Raw genomic sequence first — 21,320 nt, 5'->3', positions numbered from 1 at the left:
GGTGGCATATGGTTACAGGTCAATAAGTGCACCAGGGAAGCTACTTTTCTATAGGTGATTTGAGAATGGTCATTGAGAACTCCTTTCAAGTGCTCATCCATTTGCAATATCTTCCAGTTCTTTTGATGATTTTCTTCAGTTCAATGTGCAGAATATTAAAATCCATTATGAATAGAACATCAGTTTCCTCTTTAGATACCTTCCTTCTGATTGCTATCAGCTCTTCCTGCATTTTTGCACAAGTTCTTCGCAGGGCATTCTGAAGAACATCCAGGGGATAACCTCTCTGTTCAAAGCATGCAAATTATTTCCCCAGACTGTGCTTCAAAATCATCCATTTCGGAACAATTACGTCTAGCACGCAAAATTTCTCCAAATGGTACGCTCCATGCGAGAGCCTTAGGGTGTCCACTATTGGCATTCAATATGCTATTGCAAGAGGTAGCCTTCTGATAAATCGTGCTACAGATCCTTTTATCTTTTATAAACATTTCTGTGTCTAGAAAATCAATTCTATCGGTTTGCATGCATTTTAATTGAGGGAGATGAAAGACTCTAAGCTCTCCTTATTACCCTCCCAAATAATAAATTATCAATAAAACAGTTCTACAATTTTACATGTGCTAACAAAGTTTGATTCCCGTCTACCCACACAACTTTGGCTTCCCACCACTCCATCATCAAATTTGCGTATGTTGGGGCAAAAGACGTCCCCATAGCTGCACCTTGCTTCTGCAAATAGTAGATCCCATTAAAAATTAATATGTTGTGGTTGAGACAGAAATCTAATATTTCTAACAACATGTTTGAATGTTCTATGTAACTCACAGATCTAAACCTGAGAAAGTACATGCGAATGTTGAATGGAATAGACAGAGAGTCCACATGAACTGATGCCATAAAATATTTGGCGTCCCAATTTATGTCATAAATCTTATTTAAAAAATCAGTAGAATCCCTCAGAAATGAGAGGAGAGCTGTCACAGATTGAAAGAGAAAAGTGTAGATGAATCTTGAAGTACTTTCCAGTAGAGATCCTGTTGAGCTGACAATTAGGCCTCCAGGAGGTCCCTTTATATTTTTGTGCACGTTTCTAAAACATTAAATAGTATAACTGGGTGAATTATTTTCAATGCCTAAATTCTTCTTCATCAGTCAAACCCATTTCCTCCCATTTGATGAGTTTTTGTGGTATTCCGTAGCAACTTCATTAGTTGGATTATTTTTCAACTTTATATAATGTTGTTCAACCTTTAGTTGTCTTTCAGCCTCTGATCTATACTTAAATGATCCTGGATCACTGTATTGCACCCTTTGTCAGAAACCTTTAGAATAATCTCCTGATCTTCTTGTAAGTCTATCACAGCTTGCCACTCTTGATGGTCGTAGTACTCCTTTTATGGGTTGGCTTTTTTCTGCCCATATGACTAATTTCCTCCACCAAGATTTCCTGAAACAGGTCCATTTTATTTCATGTAGGTAACTGCAGGCAAAAGGTAGACTGTGGTTTACATTCACTTTTCTCAGCCTTTCCTGTAACTAGGCCCATTACTCTGCATAGTTGTAAATCTGACAGGGTTCCCCGTCAAGTTTCCTATGAGATTCCTCTTCCAAGATCCTATGTGTCCTTAAGCACAGTATGTCCCTAGATGTTATAGCTGATATAGGTATTTCCTCTTTGCCCATACTTTTCCTTGGGCGAGTTGCAAAGTAATCTTTCAATTTTAATTTAGTTGAGAATTTACACAAGTCTATTCTGATTTTTTAGCAAGATCAAAATTTGCCTCTAGACAAAATTATTGCCCTTTATTAAATATCCTATAGTGCTCTTCTGTAAGGGTTCTGGAGGAAAGATTAATAACTAGGTTCCCATTGTTTCATATATTCATCAACTTAATTTTCCTTATTGTTTCCCTCCTCGCTTTGTTCTGTTTTCTTTCACTTCTGCGGCTCTTGTTCCCCCACGGCCTCTTTTGGTGAAGCCTCTTGTTGCTCTTTGTTTGGGTCACATTTATATGAGTCTCATTTCCCCCCAAAAATCCTAATTTAAGGAAGAGGGTACCTATGTCCGCGGAGCTGACTTCTGAGCTATCCCCCAGTTTCCAACATTTCTTTCTGCCCTAGAGCTAAATCAATAAATTCTCTATTCCTCGTGGAGTAAAATCTTTTGGCAAATGTATCAATTCTCCCTGTGGCATAATCCAATCTATCTCCGATGAATGTTTTTGCCTTTCTTGTTTGAACCTCAGCTTCATGCTTCTCCATATTTTTTCCCGTGAGTTCTAAAGCATTTTTATCTGTTCATTCATTTTATGTTTTACCAGTTCTTGTTCCAGCTCCTTTATTTTCCCAGCAGTTCTTTCCAATTTCTGTTCTGCGTGTTTGATTGATGTTAGCATCAGTTTGTTAGAACATTCATTCAGTGGTATCATTTTGCCATCTTTTTAATAAATCATCATCTAAATCACTTAATGTTGGCATTATTAGAATGTGTAATCCCCTCAGTGTTCTTTTGTGTTCAATATATTTCTGTGAATTACAGAGGCATTCTCCAACTCTTTTTTATAATTTTCAGTGGGTTCTTTGTTGTTCCACTATCTGTTTATTTGCCAGCTCAGGTAACATCCCTTTATCATTGAAGATTTCACTGGCTCTTTGAGCCCTTTTCAGCCTTCAGTCTGTCATGATATCCAGACTCTGGTTTGCACTAGCACAGAATTCCGAAATGTCTTAAGGCTTATTTAGCAATTTTATCTTCTTGGTGATAATGTAAATATATAAACCTTTATGGGTCCCTAATTTTTCATTGTTTTTCATTATTTAATGCTGCTCAACTCCCAATTGCTAAAAAGCTTCCACCCTTATTTCAATTTTTAGTCTTCTATTTTTCAGTTTATGTACTGTAGGCCATCATCTGGATAAATGAACCATGAATTGAATATCAATACAACTTTAAGTCCGCTTGTGACCACAGGAAAAAGTAAAACTTCTTTGGTATTATGAACCCCAGCCCTAAGGGGAGTTTGCCCCTTTCGACTTTCCCTCCAAGGTGTCAGATGCTAAGCTCAACCAGCCCACAAGCTTTAGCCTCGCATTCCCTTTTCCGCTTACCCTTTAATCCTTTCTTTCGGACAGAGGTACTGGCTTTCACTCCCTGATGGTACGTTCTTGCTGCAAGAAAACAAAACTCCACCTCACTTCTGGGTGCTCATCAACTGCGGAGGGGCACATGATTTTGCTGATTCTGCTTTCTTGCAAAGTCAATGCATCCTAAGGAATCAAGTTTTTACCTTTGTGATGGGCTTTTTCCATGATTTCTTCTGTTCACTGTCACACGTCTTAATGTTTATACTTGGTTTTGTCGTAGACGCAAGTCTAGCTCCTTATTTGAATTCTGATTACTTTTTAAATTGATACTTCATGGATGCTCCTGATTTGTTGAATAAGCAGCATATCTACCCATGCTTATTTCAGTATATCTGTGTTAACCATTTAGTTAATTGTATTTATTGGTTCTGTGCAGAGACCCATCATTTCTACATCGAGCTAGTCACGTGTTTTAACTTGAATTAGTTTTTGATGCTTCCTGTATTTTTCCCTACACATAAGATTTAAGGTAGTATGAAGAAACTGTACAAAATAGATAATAAAATAATTAGCCCCAATTTCCTAGTAAGAACAAAAAATAATTACATATTTGCATTTTTCTGTGTTCTTTTGATGAAGAAATCAAATTTGAGTCAATATTTCCATTCATGAAAGTCTTAATGGTTATTTGATCAGTGCTTAGACAGTGTGTTCAAAGGTTGAATTGCATCACAAGTTTAACCCAGTACAAGAGAGAGAGCGAGAGCCTTGTGCCACCAACTAGGTTTTCCATGTATGAACATCTGAGAGAAGTCTGTTTCTTAATACCAGTGAGTGACTTCCAACCTCCATATGCAAAGCAGCCTCCATATTTTGACAAACTTGCCTGTCAGAATATCTTACATAGAAATATCAGCTGACATAAATAGCGTGTTCTAAATATTGCTAACCAAAATAAACTCCTAAAGGGAATTATGTTTTAGAGAACAAATTACACGTCAGCGGGCAGACCAGAATCCTCAGGTGCAAATTAGAAAAGTTCCCGAAATACTGATTTATGAAGCTGATGAGTGAACCGTTTTTTTATTAGCCATATGTTCGAAAAAAGCAGGCCTTTCAGGAATACTCCTGTAACCCGTAAAGCCGGCTTGTCATCACATTCAGTCAGTCAGTCAAGAATTACTTTATTCGGTTTACAACAGAAACCATAAAAGCATATAAATATTAAAAAACATACACTATAAATATCAATAGTTATAAACACTACAAATTGGGTTAAAAAGGCATACAAGACACTTGGTTTCAATTCATGAGTTACCCAAATAATTATTATACCCAAGAAATGTTCTTCCTTAGTCTCATTGAGATTGCTAAAAAAATTGGCAATATTAAACATCTCCCACGTAGATCCCAGCATTTGTAAATATAAAAGGGCAGGTTTAACCTGCCTAAAGCCTTTCTCCTTGATAAGGGGGATAATGAATTTTTTGCGAATAGGAGACAGGTGTTTACAAAAGAAGATAAAGTGCACTGTGTCTTTAAGGGAGAATCCGTCACAAGAGCAGATTCCCAAATCCCTATTGCTAGACCATCCTGGGGAATTGGTGAGCAAAAGATGGAATTTGTTCAGTCTAAACTTGGTCAGTAAAAAACGATGATTCATATTGTTAACGATGACCAAGTAGGGTTCAATACTGTTGGATGTAATTATCAACTGATGGGCCCTGACTGAGGGTTTAAGTAGCTCCTTATCTTCTCTTTCTAAAACTATCCGCTGTTTAAATTCAGTTTTCACCCATTTTAGATCCCCCTTAATTAAGTTGCCCGGTAAATCAAATAATTCTGGACGACCTAATTCCCTGGATAGGTTCTTAATATAATTTATCCAGGGAATGGAGCAGCCATACTCAAGAGATAAACAATCTTTTAAAATCGCATGATTTAGTTCCAGATCAGGGTTTAGCCAGGTTGTAATCCATTTTAACAATGGAGCTAGGGCAATACGGTCCTCTAAAAAATCTATCCCGCATTCCTGATGAACAATAAAAGCAGGGGTTGACTGAGGTAAGCATAAGATCGATTTTAGAAATTTATCTTCAACTATTTGAAGAGTTTTAACATCTTTGATTCCCCACAGATCGGCCCCGTACATTGCTATAGAAAGACATTTAGCAACATAAATGTTCAAAATGGCCTGTATGGGCTTCACCCCCAATTTGCGGGCAAAGTCCAAGACAGCTAAGGTGGACCTGACATATACATTGCGCTTAGCTGCCAATTGCGGAGACCAATTAAACTTGTCATCAAAGATAACCCCCAAATAGGGAAATCTACTCACACGGGATAAAACATGCCCTTCGCAATACAAGGTCTTAACTTTTTTTGCTTTACAACCCATAATCATGACATGCGATTTGGAGAAATTCACACTAAGATCCAGTGCTTTCATAAAGTTTGCAAAAGAGTCCAACAAACGTTGCAGACCCACAGGTGTACGTGCTAATAAGGCGGCATCGTCGGCATATAGTAATGCCGGTATGGAGAATTTGCCAGCTCTTGGGATGTCCTTGCACGACCTAGTTAAAATAGCACCTAAATCGTTGATATATAAAGTAAAAAGCAGGGGGGCTAAAATACAGCCCTGTCTAACACCATTTGAAATTTCAATCTTACCAGTACAATTACCCTGGCGGTCGTATCTGACAGCGGCGGAGAGGTCCCTATGTAAGTCAGCCAGGAAAAATACAATATTTTCATCAATGCCACACTTAAGGAGCAGATCCCACAGCTTTGACCGGTTCACTCGGTCAAATGCCGAGGACAGGTCCATAAAGGCAAGATATAACTTCCCTTTTTTGGCAATTGTGTATTTACCTATTAATAGATATAGGTTCAGACTTTGGTCTATAGTGCCTCTACCTGCTCTGAACCCATATTGTAAACAAGAAAGGGTCTCGTTCACCTCCAGCCATGCTGTAAGTCTCCCCAAGACTACACGCCCAAGGACTTTGACTGCAGAATCAATAAGGGAGATAGGGCGGTAACAACTAGGATCCCCCCTGCAACCTTTTTTAAAAATTGGTATAATCACGGATTCGGACCAGGTGTCCGGGATGCCTGAGACACAAACCCTGTTAAAAACATTCATTAAAATTACAGACCAAGTCTCAAGGTCAGATTTATAAAGGTCAACCGGGACACCATCCGGGCCCGGGGCCTTATTACTTGTCATTTTTACAATGGCCTCTACTACCTCGGACTTAGTGACCGATAAAGTATATTGATTTGTAATAGGGGGCAACGTGGTCAACGCCCCATTACTCACCCCTTCATAGACTGACTTAAAATGGGTACACCACAAGTCTTCCTCTATGCCACAATCTAGTTGGCCATTACATGCATCGTGAAAATAGGGTTTATTCACGACAGACCAGAACTTGCACTATTTCTAAGAACATCCACAGAAGCTAATTCCCCCCATGCATCCTCTCTAATGTTTTGCTTTCTTGTTTTCAAGGCTTTATCATATTCTTTCCTAAGCTTAGCAATAATCGGCCTATTGATAGGTTTACAACGTAAAGCAGCCTTCAGCCTTCTATTAGCCGAAGAGCAATTACTGTCGAACCAACCTAAATCGGCGTTATCATTACCCTTGGCTGGGCAACTAAGATCCGCAGAGATTTGGGAACAGATTGCCGAATAAGCCTCTAGAACTTCCTTATTATCGGCATCCAAATCCAAACAAGTATTTATCTCGGAGCCCACTTTCCTTTTTAGATTCGAATGAAAGTCCTCCGGAATTATTTTGTTCCATCTAATCCTGCGATTCTGATCAGAGGGGCGGATACTAGATTTATCCGTCCTGCCCAGAGTTTTAGTGGGGATGATAAAAATATCTGAAAAGCTAAGGACCACAGGGTTATGGTCACTAAAATGTGACCAAATCGTCTTATAACCGTGAATCAAATTACCGAGTGCACAACTAATAAAAATATAATCAATGACAGAATGTTTGCCATTCCCTTTAAAGGTAGGAATTACCTCAGATGTCGTAAGAGGGAGTATGAGACCAAAGTCAGCTAAAATTGACTCGAGACAGTCTCCCTGAACTGAGTGCTCAAAATGAGCATCGCCTTGTGTAGATGAGCCTAGAGGATCAAAAGACAAACAATTTTCTGGACAGCTGTGAATATTGAAATCACCCAACATTATAATAGAACAATCGTTTTGATTTGCATCCTTGTAAGCTGCCAAGAAGCGTGTTAAAGCTAAGAGATGATCAGTTGTGGTGACTCTATCAAAAGAATTATAAAAATTTACTATTAAAAGAACACCTCTTTCTAATAGGGAAATTTGAACTGCCAGACTGTTCCGTGAACCTGTATCTATTTGAGTCAGTTGACCCGGAATGCCAGCAGAGATTAAGGTAGCCAGCCCACCTTTTGCCCTCCCCGCATTTGAGGGCACGGCTGGAACAAAAAAATTCCTGTACCCATCAATGGACAGGGTATTCTCTATGTCCCAAGTTTCTTGTAAACTAATAATGTGTCCTGAGCCTATAAATGATTGCCAAGCTGGATCATCAATTTTATTTTTCAAGCCAGCTATGTTCCAGGTGACCACACAGAGTAGATTACCCAATACGCCAGAAATGGATGCGGTATTACAGTCATCCAATGGCTGCAGTATGTTCTCATCACAACCAACTACCCGACTATCCAGAGTATTGCACTCTACCAGTGTCCCTAGTCATTCATTGTTATCTAGGTTTGAGAGAGCGTCAAATCTATTGGAAATAGGGATAGTATAGTTGTTTAAGCCAATATCCCTAATGGGGTCACTAAATAGCGGCCCAACAAGAGATGGAGGATAAAAAAAATGCTAAGGGGAGAACATTAACAAAATCCGTCTGAATTCTTACTGTCCCCGCCTGTTTCAATATATCCTCAACCAACCTTGGAGATCTAAAACTTACAACAATACAATCACCCATCAAACTCTTGTTCGTCCTGCCCACCCACGGGACCCTTCTGATCATCATAAAATTGTTGGCAAGATGTTGTCCCAAAACAGTTTTATTAGATAAGAAGTGGATTGCCTTATTTTTCAAAGAAGTCCAGTGTTCTCTATTATCCCCTTCCAATTTTGGAACATTAGCTAAAATGATGGTATATGGGCAGGCCTCAACAGGTAAATGGAGGGAGTCCCTCTTATCATAATTGGCCAAAGAACCAGGCCTCACTTCAGTATTCCGGGAACCTGAGACCACCGCTTGTGTTGTACCCCTAGATGTTAAAACTGGGGCTGGAGGGTTTACACCGGTAGTCAAGATGGAACCATAAGATACTGGTTGTTGGGGTACAGTAATTATGGTGTCCAAAAGGTTAGTAACCGAGGCAGTGGCTAGGCTAAGAGAATTAATTGCCCGGGTACTAGGGTCAGGAATGGAAGCCCTAGGGGTGAAATGCGACTCAATTATATCCAGCCGCTCCTCAATACGCCTCAGGGTAATCAATAAAGGAGCAGTAAATGATTTAAGATGATCATCAAGAACAGTTTTAAGGTCTGACATAAATTTTTCACTGTTTCTATCGACAATACTATCAGTTGCTGAATTAGTACCAACATTCCCTGTCGCTCCCAGAGTCTCGCTAACTGAGCGGGGGGCCCCAATATTAACTTTAACTTTGTTCGAACCTGGAATGGGACTAGCTTTAGGTAATTTTGCCGGTTTTCTACCACCTTGAGGGTTATCCTTCGCCTTTCTTTTCCCCATGGCAATTTTACCACCACCAACGTTCAAATTAGACCTAATCCGTGATTGCCTAGTACGAACAACCGGTGAGGGTTGTACGGGACTCACTGCGGTAGAGGGGGGTGACACAATTGTAGGACTAACATTAATACAAGAACCATTCATATTCTCAAGCAAATGCAGATCAACCAAGGGGACATTATCTGATGAACAGACCACAGCGGGTGATAGAGGGACGGATAATCTGATGGGGTCCAAAGATAGTCTTCGTTCGACCGAAGCAATCTCTTTCACGATGGCAGATTCTGCCTGCTTTAGATAATTATCCAAAGTCCCCATACCCGCAACCCTAGTGCATGCCTTAGAAGACCCTTTCGACATGCTTCCACCGGCCAGTACACAGCACATCCAACCAACCAATAAATGGCACGGTAACTCGTGCTATGAACTCCTCCTCACAGTCACCTGTACAAACCCAAGAATGGGTGGGCAGTCCAACACCAGTTTACAGTCACTTCACAGAGGGCAGTCCCAACCCAACCTCTATCGGCCTCTGAGGGCCACAGAGGGCCCGCCCTTTGCCCGGGCTTAGCCCGGCGCCGCCCGCGCGCGTCCCGCGACGCGGAGGAAGCTGCGGGCTTTTAGTGCGCCTCCGGGCGCGTGGGTGGCGTCAGACGGGCGCTAGGGCGCCTGGGAGATGTAGTCTCCCCGCTCTCCGGCCGCAGAGTAGAGTAGCGGCAGCGAGGGAGACCCGATGTGCAGGAGGCCCAGGAACGGCAACGGCAGGGCAGGTAGTCAAGTGCGCCAGCAGGGACCCAGCAGAGTTACAGGACTCACGTTCAAAACTTCCCGCTCCCCCGATGAAGCTGCGGGCTTTTAGTGCGCCTCCGGGCGCGTGGGTGGCGTCAGACGGGCGCTAGGGCGCCTGGGAGATGTAGTCTCCCCGCTCTCCGGCCGCAGAGTAGAGTAGCGGCAGCAAGGGAGACCCGATGTGCAGGAGGCCCAGGAACGGCAACGGCAGGGCAGGTAGTCAAGTGCGCCAGCAGGGACCCAGCAGAGTTACAGGACTCACGTTCAAAACTTCCCACTCCCCCGATGAAGCTGCGGGCTTTTAGTGCGCCTCCGGGCACGTGGGTGGTGTCAGACGGGCGCTAGGGCGCCTGGGAGATGTAGTCTCCCCGCTCTCCGGCCGCAGAGTAGAGTAGCGGCAGCGAGGGAGACCCGATGTGCAGGAGGCCCAGGAACGGCAACGGCAGGGCAGGTAGTCAAGTGCGCCAGCAGGGACCCAGCAGAGTTACAGGACTCACGTTCAAAACTTCCCATTCATTGGGGGACATGTAATGTGTATTCTGGTCTTCTGGTTCACGTGTAATCTTTTCTCTGAAACATAATTACCTTTCCTTTGTACACCAGCACAAAACCTCCACTTTCATTTTGCTGCAGACCTGTAATTCATTAACATTTTATTCTCAAATGATTTGCTGGTATGAGTAGTTATGTGCGGATAATAGATGGTGGATTGAGGAGTGTGTTTGTGTGAGAGAGAATTTCTGTAGAACATATAGAAAGGGACTGGGAGTCTCCTGTTAAGAAATTATGACCCGATTGCACTGGATGCTGAAGAATGGTAAGGAATTGGCCTGGGAATATCTGTCAGCGAAGTTTTTTGTGGTCTGAACAGCTAGGTGCCTAGATCTTGCCAGATGAGTACTTCAGTTCTCATAATCCCTCAACAACAGATAGCCACAGAAGCCAACTCGTGTTTCGTCTTATGGGGGCATTCACCCAAGACTTCCTCAGGGCTATAGTGTTTTGTGATTAGTGTATATTTTGCTTCACTGAAGTATAATGAGGCTTTTGTATTTGTTCATTATAGCCCTGAGGAAGTCTTGGGTGAATGCCCCCATAAGACGAAACACGTGTTGACTTCTGTGGCTATCTGTTGTTGAGGGATTATGAGAACTGAAGTACTCATCTGACAAGATCTGGCATAATAAATCAAGAAGAACATAGGAGAAGACTACTGTGTGGATTTATTGTTGGCACTACTACATGAGCTTTGCTCGGGACATTGATTTTGTTTTGTATGACTGCGATCACTTTGATAGTGTGGCAGCAGGCTAATCGCCGAGCCCAACTGCACGGATGGAAATTGCCAGTGCATCGGCACTGTCACAGGAGGGCTACTGTGAAGTCGTGATGCACTGCTTCAGGAGAGGTGTCCGTTTCTGAGGTGCTGTGTCTGCACCCTGTAAGCAGTGGCATAACAATAGTCCCCTCTATGGACTTTGCAGGGAGTCCCCCTCAAGTTTTGTTACGCCACTGCCAGTAAGTACCCACAAGAAGCAGGCTCCAGTCGTATATAGAGGGAGACAGTATTGCAAAAAAAGCTTTCTCTTAACTGGGTACAATTTTTTTATATTAAATTAACTTCAGACAGAGATTCCAGCGCCTTTAGTAGGGAAGATGGAGGAGGGTGTGATTCGATTAAATATGTATTCATGTGATCTGGATTAAACCACAACTCCGTTTACATTTTCCAATGGAGATATATTGTCCTATTACCAACTTAGACATTGATTGTTAAGCATAAATATTAATTTGGGAGATGCATAGAAGCAGACAAAATTCAGGCGACTTAAGCCAGATGCCCAACTGCTTTCCACAACTATTGTATGCTTCAAGGTGTGGCTGTTGACTTCAAACACAGATATGCAATCAAGTAAGTGAGACATTTGAAGAGAGAGCTATCTTGGAATAATGAGCACTTAAGGACTTGTAGCCCTTTTCTATGCCTTAATGACTACTTCTGTTGGAGAAGGGAACGGGGCAATGCAATCTCCCCAATAAGGTAAAGTGTTTATCTGTCCTACCCATCCGGTACATGTCCATCCTAATGGGCGGTTTATCCTAGTTGCAAATGCCCACTTGTTGTTACCAAATGTGCACCACATAGTGGTTATGTAGATTCAGCAGGGGAGATTGAGACGATAAATCAGATAAAGAATTCCAGGTCTTATTTATTGCTGTGGGTAAAGCTTGTTCAGATCATTTAGAGGCCTGAATTTGGATTTTCACAATCAATACATTGAGGCAACAACCGATCCTTTGTCGCCCAGATCTGTAGCTTTTCTGGAAAAAATAAACGAGTGATGCAGTGTCAAGAGCCTTCTATGTGACACAACAAACCTTGGAAAGAATGCAGTAGTCCAGGGGCACCCAGTGACAGTGATATGATCAATCATTTGGACACCAGTGGTCAACCAAGTGGTTGAATGCATGCAGCATATCCTTTTGCAAGGAGAACTGAGATGCTAGTAAGTAACATGACCACCATGTAGTTGGAGAAAAAAATATGGTAAAGCAGCACCCCCATATTAAAATAAATTTGTGGTACATCCTCTCTGTTCATAAATCACATTTTTAGATGCGGTAGCACAAATCCACCTGCAACCAAACCTCCCCTTCTGCCCTCCACTTTTTCTTCCACCGTCCCAACCGTACCATATTTCAACTAGGAGCCCTGGCGCTTCCACTATCCCCGGCTGTACCGCCCTGGCAGAGTTTCTATCTCACCTTCACCTGACTGTGGCATCTGATATTCACTTGCAGGCTCCACTGGAGGCACAACAGGGCATTGCACGACCAGCGAGCGAGCCATTTGGATATAGATAGAGGCATGGCAGAACCAGTGCCAGTACCACCATCCCCATCCCCCTTTCTGAAGACAATCAGGCCTAGAAATGCACCGGAATTCGGTATGGCCCACTGTTGGCTTAGCATAAAACACTGCAAAGCTTCCTGCCAACCGGTAAATATAGTGCCGGGGGAATCCCCAGCACGAGCCCAGGGCCTCGGGGGAAGGGTTTGACTATATTCAAAGCGCATCACCTGATAGGAATTCCCCTGTACAACAAGTTATAGACTAACGCAGTCAGTCTCCCGGGTTTAGCTGAAAGACAAAATTATCGATGAATAACCGGAGCAAGACGGGGCCACGTTTCGTTTTTAACTTTATGCCACGTTGCGCGGTAGGAACAAATGGTTTAACTTTTTTATTTATATGAAAATTACATTTGAAAAGTGATATATTTTTTTTTTACCGGTAGCAAGCTTCGCTCACTTTATCTTCTGGTACAATGTGTGACCTTTTACACTAAGTATGGAATTGGCTTGTGTCCTCAAATAAACACCCCTTCGGCAGGCTCAACTTCTGCAACGAACGCCTTTGAGGTTTCCCAGACAACAGGTGTCTTTTTCCTTTTTTTTCTTTTCAGTTCTTTCCTGCCCTTCCAGCTTTCACTTGAGCACGAAGATTATTAGGATTTCGTAATTGTCAAAGCGCGTTTTTTGCTTTTATATTGTGTTCATTTCAACTGTATATTGTAAACTCTTAAAGCTGCATATCATCAAACGAATGTTTAATTTTTGTTACGAATGGTTATTTTTTAAATTGTGTACGAAATAAATTGCCCTGCAGTGACATAAACCCAGAAACTAAGCACCTTTGTTAAAATATGCAATTTCTAGTTAAGGATTCCCTTTCAGTGTTTCGGTAGATTTGCCTTTTTTGCCTTAAATCCGGTGAAGAACGTTTCCATGTTAATCTTTTTGTTTGAATGTGCTCTCGGATTTGTGTGGTATTTGCGCCACATCATTCTTTACATTGTGATTCCAGGCTGTGGATACTATTGTATGAATATTCAGAATTCGTCCGGTGCTCTGCAACTCACCTCCCGTCCAGTATGATGTTACACGACCATTGTAGACTGGCCTATTTCAGAGACGCATTTTCAAATTGGATATTTAAGACAAAACACGCTCCAAGATAAAGGGAGCCATATTCCAGAAATAATGGAGAAGTTTAAATTGATACGGCAAAAGTTTTTTGTTTTTTTTTTAAAGCAAAGAAAAAAAGAAAATGGAGAAGGGTAAGGGTGCGTCAGCATGCTAGTCCTCTTTGCCTCGTTTCCTTCTTTCACGTGGACGTTGCAGTTAAACACTAGAACTGCGAGAACCATATTCTGAACAGCTGCTAGGCAACGTCGACAAGGAAGATCGACAATTAACGGCACAAACCTTATTGAGGCTTAGAGCTTTAAAAAAATATAAGCCCGTTAGCCTAAACGGACTTAAAGAGAATTCTGTATAGAAAAGCTTAAATTTCGGTTTATCAACACATACATTTTACACTTTTGTATTTTAAATACGTTTGCCTCAATTTAACATACGATAGAATGTAGAAATTCAAAAAAGCATATTTTATACAATTACACAAGTAGACACATTTTTTATTTTTGAGACTGGTGGACAGAACACAGCTCAGTGTCAACAATCATTGGCAAAGCCTATAGGTCGGATGTTGTTTGCTAGCCTTTTGGCTATGCAATCGTTGTTTTGACTCGTAGTATTTATAAAACTTTTTTGTTGGGAGAGCTGCTGCGCACTCGCCAATATAAAAACAAAGTTGGCTAAAGGCAACAAAAAAAAAATAGTTTCTAAAAGCAACCATCACTACAGTAGTCAAGGCACTTAAGGTAACTACTTTGTGTGTGTGTGGATGTGCTCTTTGTGAAAAGAGGAATCCCTTCACTCACAAGCCAGTTGCTGAAATGGGTTGATCCATTGCTCCATGCTGTATGCTACTGTGGGCAGAAGTTCGTGAATGACATAACAGCAGACCAATGGCCGAAAAGAGTTGTCTGAAAGGCCCAAAATAAGTAGGCATATTATGCATAATATTTTTGTAAAATCAAAAAGGTCTTGGCTAACATCAAACCCTAAAAATGGTTTCTGTTCGACTCACAGGTATTGACTCCAGTGGAACACACTCTGCTTTGTGCCTTAAATATTTCAGTGCCTTTATAATACAATAACATACTTGTGTCTGATAAATTTGTGATATTTGGGCACAGAGTACATTCAGGAGATTTTCTTGAAAATGTTTAGGCCTAGACTCTTAAACTTCATTTAAGGTGATTTTATATTTGATACAGTTGGATTCAAGCAGCCATTGTAGTGCCCAGAGAGTATGGCTGTAGTGTTTGTGTGCAATGACACACAGACTTCAGCATTCTTGACAAATTATAGACTCTGTTTGAGGCAGCATGGTTAATGAAATTATGTGTCGTATTTTCTATTGACTTCTGATACGACCACAAATTAAATCCTCAAAATAACTGGTACCATAGATCAGAAAGGCAGACCGTGTCCTCCTCCCTTAGAAACAGGCAGTAGCATGGATTTTGTTGATTTTGAGGTCATGTGAGATTTACATATACCATCAGAGACCATGACGTTTCTTAGATTTGGACCCAAAGTCGTCATGAGAACAAACTTTTTACAGTTGAGTAACTTTTGATGGTGCTGGTGAAGTCCATTGATTCTAATGTCCTGTATGTCAATCAGGGCAAAACTTGCTACTGGGAGTTTCTGTGTTAAAGCGTGCTTAAAGCGTACTTTAAAAAACATTTGTTTTTACATTGTTTATTTAGAAGGGCTGCAAGTAGGAACATGGCTGAAAGGTCCCTAGTAACAAAGTTGGCCCCCACCCTGCTAGCCCACAGAAAAGCCTGGTAGCGAGTCCGGCCCTGATCACAATACCCTTAAGAGAGCTTTGCTGGTGTTTTAATACCAGAATGTTTTGGGCAGCAATCCTAATAATTTAAAATGACTTTCTCATAGGCAATAGACGTACATATACTTGCAGCTGTCAAAGCTATCTTTCACTTGTTCCATGTATTTATTTGCTGAATAGTATTTTTTCTGTTTTGTGCTAAGAGGGATGTTTTGTAGTAGTCTTTAAGTCTCACCTACTGGTTGCGAAAAACATATTGTGAACTTAAGATGGGCCGATTAGCCGCCCATTGCTTACCATTGGCTGGCTTTATTGTCACTTTATTGTTGCTTGTTTCTTATTGAATGGCTTGCTTTCCTCTACTTGTTTTTGTCCCTCCTCTGGAGAAAAGCCTCTGTTTTTGATAGGCTTGCTAGTATCCTTTCACTACTTACATTTAGGGAACAGCTTTTTTCATTCTGAACTCCATGAGAGTGCATGTGTTTTCTAGCTTTCCCCCCTGTGTACTGCTTTCCTCCTAAAATTATCCTTTTCCCACCTTGTGTTGATCCCCACCCCTTCCAGCTTGTCTGTAAAAGCACAGCAACATATATTTTTGCGGGGGTGTGGCTGAAGAACAAACGTTTTGTGTTCCTGCGCACACTGCATGAAAGCGCAAGCTTTGGCACACAAAAGCCTTTATGACCACAGGGGGAAGTGCCACCTGCTGGGCTCACTCAGCTCGCCTTTGAAGAAGAAGGTGTACTTAGAATGACATTTTTCCTAAAGGTCCATAAACATGCTCCTTGGGCTACTGCTGAGGACCAAACGGCTGAATACTATGCAGAGTAAATTAGGCCTTGATAAGTGTTTCCCATTACATTCTGACACTTCAGTATTCTTTTAAAATTCTGTTCATAGTTCCCTTAGTGAAAAGTATTTGAAAAAGAAAACTTCAATTTATAAACATAGAGCATATTATATTTAATGTACAGTTATGAAATAATACAAAATATATGTTTGTTTGTCCACCAGTATTTTGAAATGTTTTTTTCTTTCACTTTTTTCTAAACAATACGTTACAGAATCACCTTAGCAGAGCCAACAGCTCGGCACTCGCATTATAAAGGTGAGATCTGTTGACTTTGTCATTGTAGTTTCATACTTTCTCTCTTTAGTGGGGGTTAACTTTTGTGTGGTCTTGTGTGTGTAGTCGCTCAGCGATTGATCAACCAGTGCATTTAACCGTGGATAAATGGCTTATACCCTAGCTCCTGCCATAGTTAACCTCTTGCCTAAACATAGTCTTACATTTCTGTTATTGCATTGAAACTGTTGCTAGGCAGTGCTCTTGTGCACAAATCATTATTCTGTAATGGATGATGGGAATACAAAAGTGGATGGCGGCCGAAAAATGCGTTTGGAGGGCATTGTCGCAGCCCTCACCAAACACCCTTGTTTCCATTCATAGCAAAGGTGTTGTTGGAGTGAAGATTTGCTCTCAATTACACCACATTCACATAGTACTTTCCAAGTTCTCATATTGCTAACAGGCCATCCCGTCTGATTTCTGCCAGAGTGAGATCGCCACGTGTGACAGTCAGTACCCTATAGAAGAAATGCTAAGTCAACCTGTAACTTGTGATGAGAGGTGTTAATGTATTCTTTGTAATTTCATTTGTATAGCACCCCATTTTTTTTTTTCAAACCATTTTTATTGCAGGACCAAACATATCGTAGAACACTCAGGACAAATGTTAGTAATGCAGGTTTCCCGCCCCCCTTAACCATCTATCCGTGCAGTATACACAGCCGTACTGCCCACATCCCGGAGGCCGGGCGGCACCACTTAATCATATGGTACATCGTTACAGTTCTTACAAGTACGATCGTCTGGTGGGGAGATCCGCTGCCCGCTTTCAACGTTATCCTCCTTCTCCCCCTAATACCCATGAATCTCACATTCTACTTCCATTAAGTTTGAGTTTGCAATCCCTCCCTCAGCTCTCCCCCCCCCCCCGTGTCCCCCCCCATAGCACCTAGTCAGGAAGAGTTAGTGTGTGTGGTGGTTAGCAGGAAAGATCCAGTAATCCCTAAGCGTGTGTGATTGGCAGGGGAGCCGGTATCACGACTACATCGGCAGCGTCATCAGAGTCCTCGTCTTCCTCCCCGCTGGTTAGGCTGTCCCGCAAGGCCTGTACTAACATTTCCCACTCCAGTGCCGCTGCCTGAGCTCGCTCATCCGGTTTGCGGTGAGCTAGCTGGTATCTGAGTGTGCTCTCGCTAGCCGCCCATTTTAGGAATTCGTTCAGCCACCTCCGGTGTGTTGGACTCACCTTCGACTTCCACCCCTTAGTCACCTCCCTCTTTGCCAGTATTAGGCCCATGTCTATAAATTTGCTGGAGATTTTGTTCTTGGGCGTGTGCGGGAACCAGTGGAGTATACTCATGGCCGCGTCGTACTGTAAGTCCCTATCTGCTACCTCATTCAACGTGCTGCCAACCTCCCTCCAGTACTCCTGTAGGTGTGGGCAAGCCCTCAGCATGTGGATCAGGTCTGCTCCTATCCTGTTACATCTAGGGCAAGCAGCCTCCTCAGCGCCAAAGTATTTCCTTATTTTGTCAGGGGTAAGGTATGCTCTGTGGAGCACATACAATTGAAATCGTGCATTTCTCGTGCTTTTTCTGGCTATTTGTATAGCACCCCATGTGGCAGGAAGCAGCTGCTGCACAATGCTAGAGAGACAGCATGGCAGAAGTGAAGGAAAGTAGAAAGGGCATGCATGCCTGGAGGGATCTGCTGTTGCCTCGTGGTCTGCATGAAACATTTTACATTGAGGTGTTCTCAGTTGCTCTGTGATGCTTCGAGTTCCACTTCTCAGTCACATTTTCAACAGAAAATCTGGCTGTAAAGTGATATCTCTAGTTCAGGGTGGCTAGATATTGAAAGCCAAAAACAGGGACATTCCACAAACATAGATGTCAGATAACCGTTTTGCGTAGACCGATAGTTTTGAAATGAATTAGTTGACCGCATTCACCAGCAGAAAACACAGTCCAATAGGAGCTAAGGGAAAATAAGTGCACCTTTTACACACAATATCACCTGTGTTAACTAGATTTCTCTCTGGTAGAGACTGCTAAGTAATTCTTTACCTGAACACCACAGTACCAAATACAGCGTCTACATTCTCAAACTGGGTGCTCGCATTCTAATGTTCCTATACTTGATGGAGGGGGGAAGTAAAACAAATAAACAAAACATGTAGTTTGGGCAGTCACATTCCAGATAACCCTAGTAAGCTCGAACTATTGCTAAGATGATTTTGGGCTTTGATTCAGGTGGTCTTGCTGGACAGACCTCTGGGCTTGTTTTGAATTGTAGACTAGAAACTAGACATGGGTGAATCTATTGTGGGGACTCTGATGTGCTGGTACCAAGGAACAGAGAACCTGTAATGGCCTTAACCATTCTGAAAAAACGTACATCCGAAATTATTGGAAAAATCTCTGCAGATGTCATTGGTTCACTGGGCACCGACCTTTAAATGATGGCAACACAATTAGAAATTACAAGTGAAGTGCAGGCACAGACGATGCTGCTGTTCACGAATCCTGAAAACAGAAGTGTCTTCTTCAAAACGAGGACCTCTGTCTTTGCCTTTGTTTTTGTTGTAACTAGGGGTGAATTAAATTTTTCAAACTTTGCAAAGGTTGTGAGTTTTTATAAACTTCCCAAAACGGAATCTGCGGACTTGCATTCCAGCATGAAATGTTGTTTGCAAGAGAATTTCACTCCAGTAAAAAAACAAATCTTCAGAGAATTCTCTCCTTAAGAGCGGATTTTTCCTGAGATTTCTTAGCCGGAAAGCCTATTTTTGCACAACATTTTTCTTGCATGTTGAATTCCGTAATCTTCGCTAAATTGGTGGAGTTTTAAGGCTGTGGAAAAAAAGCTTCATAATGTTTGTGGTGGAAAATGTAGACACGTTATTATACCACAAGTATTAGCACGAATGCTACTTCTGTCGGGCCTTGGACCCATGGAATGTCTTTTTGGTGCTTTTCTTCCCACCTGCGTGTTCAAAAGCCTTTCTGCGTAAATCCCTCCCTGTGTTTTGTACAGTGGTCCCTTCCTCCCACCGCTGCAGGGTTGTTGATATGATAGATTGTTACCCACTTCTGACTGATGCTGCACAGTCTGCCGAGTGGGTGCAGTTACATTCACCGGCCTCTCTGCTGAACTTTACACTTTCCTACAGTGTCTTTCCACTGGCCTCCTACATGATCTCATTCAGGAACAGCGGTGTTGTGTCGTTGATGTATCACCATCTCCTACGCTTATTCAGCATGTTTGTTCACCCTGTCCTTCTGATAATTTTTTGGAATTAATTTCATTTAGTCTACTTTATTGATCAAGTGTATATTGTTTTTGCGTTGGTTTTTAATACTGGTGTTCCCTTTATTTGCACACTACTTGCACGACTCGTATATCTGCACAGTTAGCATATTTAGAGCATATTAATTGCACCTTTTTGCTTTTAGTGCTTACAAAGTTGGACATATTGCAACATGACTTTCACATCTTTTGTCGTTCCAAATCTTTTAGTTGCCATAACATTTTTGTCAGTCTCCGTGTGTCTCTTTTATTTTACACTCTTCATCTTCTTTCAAGCCCGCCACATAATTAAACAATTGCATTATTTGCCTGTTCCCTGGTGTGTATTGTGGAAGTTAGCACCATTCCTTTTTAGGTCTCGCCTAGTGAATGCAGCGCATGCGCTGCTTTCGCCTTGGCGAGACTATTGTTGTCGGTTTTGCTAGCGAAGGGAGACAAACCATGAGCGCCCGGACAGCCGATGTGCACGTTCACGGCGTCTGCATCAGCTTGGGCCCAGACAGCACATGGGCACGCGCACGGCGTGTCTTCAGCTTGTTTTTTTTTATTATCAGGTAGGGGTGACTCTACTTCTTTTTGGAGTGTTGGATCACTTGGGTGACCTCATTGCTAAAGGGCTTAGCATCACAGCTGGCAGGCATTTTAAAAAAAAGTCTTTAAGGCGCTTGATCTCAAAGCAAGGCTGTGCAAGGCCTCTGAAGTCTGGCGGAAGGTCAGAGTGATTTCGGAGGTGACACTAGGGGTGGTCAGGTGCCCCGTCCCATAACCTTCTCACCCAGGCCCAAAACAAGCACACTCCCTACGGTGTAGCTTGCTGCCCGTGCGGTAAGCGCTGTAAAGCCTCACACATGGATAGTAAGCACTATACACATGCTGCACAGCATAACAGCTGGGTAATGGCATATCAGTGCTCCTGCAGGTTACCGAGGGGAGGCATGTGCTTGAAGTGAGGCCTGTCTTGGGTTGGACCTGACTGCCATCTAGCATCCCAGCATGTGCCAAGTTGATGAAGCCTGCACAGGTGCCATGGCTTTATTGGTGTGGGTGAACTTGCGTATGTAGATGAGGCGATACATTTCCTAGGTTGATCAGGAGCCAGTCACATGTGGAACCACCATTTGGACTACCCAAGCAGCCCTAACTGTAATTAATGCCCCTGTCAGGCGGTGAAGAGTTTCTTTGAGTGGCGACGCCCCCAGGGCATTCATGCTTTCGAATGAATCCCTCCCATGCCCCTTTAATTGCGCTAAATGAACGGTGGGGTTGGGGGACAAGGCAACTCTTGAGACCTGTCATCCAAACCTGCGTGGTACTCATGTAAGAGAAAGAAAGGGCGCTTTTGCTGTGTGTATGCAGGGTGAAGGGTTCGGCCCTCCGCCTAACCCGTGTCAGCTGTGGTGTATTGTCCGCCATTTTGGATGTATTGGCGGATCTCAAAAAAACAGCATGATTATTGTTGTCTCCTGGGCGTGCAGTGGTGTAACCGTGCCGCAGTGTCTGTAGCTGAGTTGTTCATTTTTCAT

The 21,320-nt window shown here is 42.4% G+C and overlaps 1 protein-coding gene across 3 annotated transcripts in view; it reads left to right on the top strand.

The window, feature by feature from the left end:
* TRAF3 (TNF receptor associated factor 3) overlaps positions 1-21,320 on the top strand; it is a 722,485-nt gene that overhangs the window by 336,826 nt on the left and 364,339 nt on the right. Inside the window, exon 2 of one of the 3 annotated variants that reach the window (XM_085626330.1) lies at positions 16,484-16,527. The exons of the other annotated variants lie outside the window; for them this stretch is intronic. The gene's annotated coding sequence lies outside the window, so the exon portion shown is untranslated. The remainder of the gene's footprint in view (positions 1-16,483; positions 16,528-21,320) is intronic. 3 annotated transcript variants of the gene reach the window in all.

The sequence above is a fragment of the Triturus cristatus genome, chromosome 9 (genome assembly GCF_964204655.1).
Source record: "Triturus cristatus chromosome 9, aTriCri1.1, whole genome shotgun sequence".
In the NCBI taxonomy this organism is placed as follows: Eukaryota; Metazoa; Chordata; class Amphibia; order Caudata; family Salamandridae; genus Triturus; species Triturus cristatus.
Note: the sequence above shows the minus strand (reverse complement) of the source record. Positions and strands in the feature narration are given on the sequence as shown.